Genomic DNA, 9026 nt, shown 5'->3' on the forward strand with positions numbered 1-9026 from the left:
AATTAGAATGTGAAGATTACTGCAGCTGTCTTACAGGTCATCAATTGTTCTGGGAACAGGAGAATGTTTTGGGAACTGTTAGCAGGTTACTGGAAAGTTTATGTAAAAGATGTTACATACTTCAAGTAGGATCCAGGCAGTAGTGTTTTAAGAAACAGTCCAGTTTGGATACTTTCTGAAAGAATAAATAGCAAGATTACATAAGGATACAATGACTGGAAGAATCAAGGAGAAAGCCTAGTGTTTTGGTCTGAGAGACTGGGTAAATTGAAGTAGTATTAACTATGATGTATAAAACGGACAATAGCAATTTGTGAGTGGATAAACATCAGAATTTAATATTCAAAATTCAAGACCAAATACTGGAATTAATAAATTCGTGTCAGTGATGAAACTTTGTCAAGTTATGCTACTCACATGAAGTAATGATACAGTATATCTGAGGAGAAAAAAATAAATAAATTCACCTATTGGGAAAGTGTTGTTGGAGGAGAGAAAAATGACAAGAACTGAAAACATTTGTTCTCCGTCACTTCGTGGCCTGGAGTAGACAGAAGAGCAAAGGTACAAAGAGTCAGCAGCTGGTAAGCCTTGAGGGATACTAAGAGAGTGCAGTAACATGGAAACCAATGCCAGTGTTTCTAGAATAAGAGTGTTAACTGTGTGAATGCTGGTGGGAAAGTTGAATATGGGTAATAGACTTGAATAGACAATATGGTGCACATTGGTGACCCTATAATAAATTTCAGAGGTGTAGTGACAAGGATGAACGGAGGAGATTGAAGAGAATGTGCAGTGGATGAATGCGGAAATTGTATCTGAGTCCTTCAAAAAAAATTTATTCTAAAGGGGGACAACATTTATTTGGTAGTAGTCAGAGAAGTATGATGTTCAAGAATATGGGACCCATTATAGCAAGTGATATGCAAATAGTAATGTGTTTCCAGATGATTTTTCTAGTCAAAAACAAGGTGGGAAAGAACTTTCTAGTTCGCAAAGTAATTAATGTAATTAATAGATTCTTCTTATAATGAAATACATTTAAAAATGTCAGCATTCCAAGAGACAGTATTTTCAACAAATTTATTTTTATGTTTTTATTTTTAACAATAATAGTTAACATTTATAAAGTAACTGCATTATTTTCTTATATTTTGGCTGATGAGGTTCTTTGAATTTTTTAAGTCTATTAATTGAAGACTTGCCCTCAACTCCCTCCCCATATTCTAGGAAGGATAGATAAGTATAGGGATGTACATAGTTCATTGTTATTACATCACGTCCTGGTCTGACCAACTATTTCCTTTAAAGTACTGCTAAAACTTGTCTACATTTTATAATTAAGGTGAATGTCAGTAATTTCATCAAATTACAATCTTTTGTTATTATGTTATAGTGAGATGTGTGATTTCTGTATCCTCTAATAGAAATATTTCTAATAGCAAACATTTCTCTTTTTATAGAGTCAGAATCAAGATTTGTTTCCTCCACTTCGTTGAAACTTATGCAAATATCTCTTGAATAATTGAATTGGCCCAAACTTTGTGGAATTTTGCCTACTTCATAATTGTTTATGAAATACATCTACTTTCTACTAGAGGAAGCAAAGAGTGTCACATAATAATGACTAGAAAGACCTGTATCATGTAAGGCAGAAATTTTCTTACTTCCCATGTGTTTTGGTCTGTTTTATGTTGCTATAAAGGAATACCTGTGGCTGGGTGATTTATAAAGAAAAAGGTTTATTTGGCTCACATCTCTAATAATCTATAAAATTGAATATTGACCATCTGCATCTGGTGAGAGCCTCAGGCTGCTTCTATTACAGGAGTTATTAAGAAACAATTTTTAGGCAGCTAGAAAGGGTGAAAGTTCCCAGTGGAACTTTCCTTTAAAAAAAAAAGCAACTCCCAATCCATGTCTTTTCTGTCAGAAAGGGGCTTGAATAACCAGACCTGAAAGCACTGATATGCAAATACTGGTAGCTAGAAACCAGGTCCACCCAATATGGTGGCTCCCGCCCTCTTTCCCTTGTCACCAGGTGTGCCAGGTGTCATGCCAGCCTCCAGATAAAACTACATGTGTGGGATGGCCAGTCTTTTTGCAGGCTATGTAAAAGGCACACCTGGTCAAACCAATCAGCTGGGCCATGTGAAAATCAATTACCGCCTCCTCCAGCCTCTGTACAAAACCAGTTGCATTCCACCAAAAACCAGAGATCCTCTTTTGGGCTTTCTCAACATGAGGACACTTTTTCTCTTGCTTTTCTTCTCTTTCCGTTAAACTTTCTGCTCCAAAACCCACTCCTCGTGTGGGTATATGTCCTGAATTCTTTCTCGACCAAGACCAAGAGCCAGGGTATATACCCCAGACAACAGAGACACTTCACTTCCACTCGTGGCCGAAGGCAAAGAAAGCCAGTGTGTGCAGAGATCACATAAGAAGAAAAGAAGAGAGAGAGCAGGGAAGCTCCAGGCTGTTTTTAAACAACCAGCTCTCAAGGGAATTAATACAGTGAGAACTCATTCACTCCCACCACCCAAAGAATGCTATTAAACTACTCCTAAGGGATCTGGCCCATGGCCCAAATACCTGTTATTAGGCCCCACCTTCAATATTAGGAATCAAATGTCAACATGAGGTTTGGAGGGAACAAACATGCAAACCATAGCATCAAGTCACAAAATGCTACATTGGAGAAGCAGAATTGAAGAGAGGGGTTTAGTCATGTGAGAGGACAGTTCTGGAGCAAATGAGTGAGAACAGGATCAAGGACACAAGTCAAAAAGCTGGTCTGAAATAGAAACAAGCACAGGCCATCTTTTGTAACTAATAAGAGGAGAGAGTTTATGGGTAGAGATACAGGTCAATATGGAAATTTCATGGTGAGAAGTAGAGGAAATTATCTTCTGAAAGTTCTATTTACTCATGGATGTATGAATAAATACCATAAACTCAGAGTAAGAAAAATGCATAAAAATAGGACGGTTGAAAAGAAGAACAAAGGTGAAATATTTATTTTAATACGTGGAGAAAACAAAGCACATACACTAAGAAATATGGGAAGATCAGCATTGTATGGAGTGCCAGATTTCCACTTGGATTTTGCTTTATAAATGTAAAATGAGACCAATTGACATTTTTGCATTTTTCTCAAGCTTCTCAGAGCCACCAGGTTGAGGCAAGAGGATTGAGTTAAACCAAGGTAGAAGTTGTAAAAAAGAAGAGTGTAGTATTCAACACTGTATGCAAAGAAGTAATTCTGGAGGTGACATTTACTTGATTTTTAAATTTCTTGAAAATACACCGTGGAATACTATGCAGTCATAAAAAAGGATGAGTTCATGTCCTTTGTAGGGACATGGATGCATCTGGAAACCATCATTCTCAGCAAACTATCGCAAGGATAAAAAACCAAACACAGAATGTTCTCACTCACAGGTGGGAACTGAACAATGAGAACACTTGGACACAGGAAGGGGAACATCACACACCAGGGCCTGTTGTGGGATGGGGGGAGGGGGGGAGGGGGGAGGGATAGCATCAGGAGATAGACCTAATGTAAATGACGAGTTAATGGGTGCAGCACACCAACATGGCACATGTATACATATGTAACAAACCTGCACGTTGTGCACATGTACCCTAGAACTTGAAGTATAATAAAAAGAAAAGAAAATAGTTATTTAATGGGAAAATATTTATTTAGCAAATAATTTTAAACTGCTTCTTGGTATCCAGTCAGATGGTTAGTGATGGAAATGAATTTCAAGTACTATATTTCGAAGGTGATCTTCTAAAAGTATGAATATATGTTCTGCCTTCTTTTCATTATCTAGTTTCATTGTTACCTGTAAAAGATCTATTATTCTATCTCTAGTTATTAATATTAACATTTTAAAAATGACCTTACATTGTAATTAACCTTTATAACTCATTAACCTTACATTGTAGTTAGCTTAAGACTTCCCGAAATAATTATTTCTTGACATAGATATTCTAACCTAGTCATAGTTACCACATTTATTTAGATACACAGGTACATTCTCTCCTGAAACAATCACTATTACTATGAATTCATTTTTCTCTATTTGGCCTTTCTCAATTATAGTATGAGAAATTTAGCTTTCAAAATTTTAGACACTTTTAAATACATAATCTTTTTAATGCCTTTGGTTATGGATGATACAATTATGCTTTACCTGAAGTATTTGAAATGAACTTTGCTAATTATATATTTTTTAAATTTCTTCTTCCAACGATCATATCTTTCTCCCTTGGGTTTTTTTTGAAATCCAAGATGTCAAAACCAATACCTACAACTATTTAATTTCCTTCTCTTTGACCAAACAGTTCGTCCTTTTGGGGCACAGTCTAACCAATATAGTAATTTCAACATCATATCTCTAATTTCTAAAACAGTGTAAAATTATATAAATCAGATTCTCACATGTTACTAAATGATGCTTCCTACAGCGATCTCCTTTTGCTGTTAATGCCTCCCAACAAGTACTTTCCTGCAAATTTTACAGTCTGTCAAAATAATAAATAAACTTTTTCTAGGTGAGAAGTCAGCAAAATGCCTACATAACATGCAACTTTTATTTTATTTTTGATCACCATGAAATATTTCAAAATGTTTCTGGAGAATGAACAGGAATTAACACTTCTTGAGCACTTATTGAATATTGCACTATCAAGACAATATTTTATGTACTATTTTGGGATTAAAAAATAAAGTTTTAAAAATATCCAACTGCTTATTTTAGTATAGGTGAATAGATGTTTATTATTTATACTCTTATACATGTCACTGATGTTCCTCTAATAGGTGAGAAAAGAGTGAGTTACCTTTTCATCTCTTCCAGCTATTGCCTGGTTCTGGTTACATTCAAGCTTTCAAATTATTTTTCTTTTAATTCTGTACTTTCTCTAAAGATATATAAATGTTATCAGAAGCAGTGTTAGTTCAATATAAGTTACTCTGCCATTATTAGAACCAAAAGCCTCTCCTAATACTTAACATTTATTTAGTTTTTGTATTATAAATTCACCTAAAAAACAAATAATGGAAAATTTTATATCAGAATAAAGTATTTAAGTTTTAGCTTCTTTATTCATACAGTTATTTCTTAGAAAAAAAAGGTAGCTTGGGAAACAATTTTACAAATATAATATTTAAACAATGTTTTCGCTAGTGTTTTTCTAATTACTTTCATAGAAAGTATTCCATATATATAAACAATTAAAATAAAATTCATTTAATTTGTGATTTCCTAGATAATTTTTATGTAAGCCTATTTAATTTTTTCAAGAGAAAAATGTACTTCAAAATCTGACTAAATCTGAAAAGCATTGCAGACGGTGAGATATGATATCTTGATTATTATCATCAATATTTTAATGACATCTAGCAGGAGTATGTGCAAAAGAAGAATGAATGTTCACCTGAAAAATTATTGAATATTTTCCATGATCATAATTTCTATGATTATTGTTGAATAATTAATTAAGCTACCCACTTGAATAAGTTATGTTGCTTCATAGAAAATAAAACAAGAGGCCAGGAGCGGTAGCTCATGCCTGTAATCCCAGCCCTGTGGGAGGCCGAGGCAGGCCATGGTCAGGAGTTCAAGACCAGCCTGGCCAAATGGTGAAACCCCCTCTCCACTAAAAATACAAAAAAAATTAGCTGGGCATGGTGGCACGCACCTGTAATCCCAGCTACTCTGGAGGCTGAGGCAGAGAATTGCTTAAACCTGGAGAGGCGGAGGTTGCAGTGAGCTGAGATCACGCCACTGCACTCCAGCCTGGGTGACAGAATGAGACTCTGTCTCAAAAAAAAAAAAAAAAAAAAGAAAAAAGAAAAATAAAGAAAAGAAAAAAATCCACCTTATCTGTTATTTTAATTAATTGCAATTTTACAGAGGTGTCATCACTTCACTTCTTGATTAAGAAATTTTAAAGTGATGTAAAAATTACCTAAATATTCTTTAGAATTTTGTATATCGTATATAATAGATATACTGTAAATAATCTATTTCTCCTTTCTTGTCATTTCTACAGCAAGTTTATATTTTCTGGGTTCTTCATTCTGGTACATTTAAATATTTTAATATAATTTAATCCAAAATACAGAAGAATGTATGTAATATTTTGGTACTTATCAAGTTACTAAACTTTAAGGTTTTTCAATATTATATACAAGGTCACAATATTATTGTGTCCTCAGTTTATGACATATTCCATCAATTTTTCTAAGCAAAGATTGATCTCCATCCTCTGCCTGCCATCTAGATTGTCAGATATATGGTTTTATTAGGATTGAACTGTCAACCATGAGATGTTGTCAGTCACAATGCTGGAAAATAAAAATAGTTTATATTTTTCCAGAACTCTAAAATGTTCTCAGGCAAATCTTGTAGCATGTATGCCCAATTATAAGGGATTCCTCAGTGACCATTCACTTTTGTTCGTGGCCAATACCCTTAAATTCAAACAAATATTTATGACACATTATATTTGGCAGGTGTGCGTATCTTTGGTTAAATATAAAAAGACTTCCTCTAGAATATCCCATGTAATGTAGCACTTCAAATAAGTTATTCTATGTGAAAAAAGTTCTGTTGTGAGAATAATTGCTCCTGTATGCTAGAATACATATTTTTTTTTCTATTTTATTCTATTAGAAGGTTAAAGCTTTGTAGAAATTATTGTTTGTGTTTGATGGAAAACCCTGTAGTTATATATCCAGTCTTAAAATGCATTGCTTTATTCCTAAGGTAATTAGTTACTATATATTAGCATAATACATACAAATAATTATGCTAGATTTTATGAGACAAAAACAATTTTAAATGATTTTTAAAAGCATATTTCCTGTTTGTGGAATACATAATTTAATAAACAGATATTTCTCCAATGCCTCTTAAATCTTTTCTGGTAAAAATTGACCTTTAAAATGTCTGTCTTATGTAACAACCAGCATCAAATAAGGGTATGCTGGTGTTTTTCATAGCCTAAAGACTGAAGCCTATCATATTTTCCTACCTTCTCCTGTATTTTCTCACTCCTTTCTAATATCTTTAGCATGCTAATTCTTTTTATAGTCACCTATACACAAAATCACATGCATAAGTCTTAGTGTCGATTGCAGCTCCTCTTCATTTGCTTCCTTTACTAACTATTCAGACAGTGCCAGGGTCCTCAATCTTCCACAATGCCCAAGCAAGCCTCACCTTGGTTCTCTTCCCAACCCTACCTCCTTGTTAGGCTTCTGGAAAGAGTAATTCTAACCCAGTAAAAGAGCAGGAGAAACTTTCAAATCATGTTTTTAGATAATTCTTGCAAAGGATTTAACATTTGCTGGAACCCTAGAAAAAATATAAAATACTTGGTATTTTTAGGGATATGGGATAGGGATTTACCATCTTTCTTTCATCCTTTACTTTGTTTTATCATTCTGATTAAGTATGTAATTTGTGGCCAGATATTGGCTAGGAGCCCTGTTTGAGGGTAGATTTAGGAGACTTAAAAGAGTTATGGCATCATGAAAAAAGGTCATGCTATTTTTTTGTTATTTTGCATTTTGCTTTTTTTTTTTTTTTTTTTTTTTTTTTTTAGACGGAGTCTAGCTCTGTCGTCCAGGCTGGAGTGCAGTCAGTGGCGCAATCTTGGCTCACTGCAACCTCCGCCTCCCAGGTTCACGCCATTCATCATTCTCCTGCCTCAGCCTCCTGAGTAGCTGGGATTATAGGCATACCCTGCCTTGTTTTTGTTTTTTTGAGACAGAGTTTTACTCTTGTTGCTGAGGCTGGAGTTCAATGGTGCCATCTCGGCTCACTGCAACCTCCACATCCCGGGTTCAAGCGATTCTCCTGCCTCAGCCTCCCGAGTAGCTAGGACTACAGGCACATGCTACCATGCACAGCTAATTTTTGTATTTTTGGTAGAGACAGGGTTTCACCATGTTGGCCAGGATGGTCTCGATCTCTTGACCTCATGATCCGCCCGCCTCAGCCTCCCAAAATGCTGAGATTAGAGGTGTGAGCCACTGTGCAAGGCCATAAATTAATTTGTTTAAGCATGGTGCATATTATTTATTTTGAGGAAAGATTCATAATGTTTATGTACATTTTTTATTTGAAATTAATGTGTAAAAGTTAACATGTGTGGTGTGTATGTGCCTCTCTGTGTATGGGTGTGTGTGTGTGTGTGTGTGTGTGTGTGTGTGTATGTGTCTGGTCTTTGGAAAATCATAAGCTTCTAATTTGAGAATAAACAATATTCAGAAAATACTGAAATATGTAATATCCAGAAAATAACAGCACATAATTAATTAATGTAACATCAGTACTTCGTTGATATATTGAATTGAATGTTATTGATATATTCAAGCAAAGACTATGGAACTATTTATTTACTTTTATAAGGGGAATTTCAAAGCTGCTCAGAAGGCAAGAATGTAAGATAATTTAGGTACTTAGAAATGTATTATTTTGAGATGTATTTACTGTTTGGATGTTGCTTTTTAGAGTTATGTTTTATACATGAAAACCATTCAATATATGTATTTATTTTTATACTACATCAATATTGAAATGTTTATTATTTGACAGGGCAATTCCTCCTCTTCGAATTTTTTACAGGTATGAAAGTATGTTTACTTATAGTTAGAACTGAATATGTATAAATGTCTGTTGATAGTGAAGTGATTAAATATATTATGACATTTTAGTATTTTGGAATAGTATTTCTCTATTAAAAATGAGTTAGGCTTCCAGGTACTGGTCTGGAGAGAAGTAATATTTTGTTAAATAAAAAGAGTAACATACAAAAATATGCATAGTATGATTATCTTTAGGAACAAAAGATTGCACAAAAACACATGCACATTTACATATGTATATAAATGCATTAAAAAGAACACTAGAAATGAATGCTTTGGCAACAATATCATGTCAAATTTTATTTCAGGGTAGCCAGTACATACGTTGTAAAAATTTACAGTGTTTTATTTAATTTTT

General features: G+C 34.1%; 1 non-coding gene across 1 annotated transcript; it reads left to right on the forward strand.

Annotated features, from left to right (window-relative positions):
• The first annotated feature begins 380 nt into the window (after nt 1-380).
• On the forward strand, nt 381-448 carry LOC112205278 (small nucleolar RNA SNORD38). Its single transcript, XR_002939179.1, has one exon. It is a non-coding gene; the product is annotated as a small nucleolar RNA SNORD38 (small nucleolar RNA).
• The last annotated feature ends 8578 nt before the right edge of the window (nt 449-9026 follow it).

This window comes from Pan troglodytes, chromosome 14 (genome assembly GCF_028858775.2).
Source record: "Pan troglodytes isolate AG18354 chromosome 14, NHGRI_mPanTro3-v2.0_pri, whole genome shotgun sequence".
NCBI lineage: Eukaryota > Metazoa > Chordata > Mammalia > Primates > Hominidae > Pan > Pan troglodytes.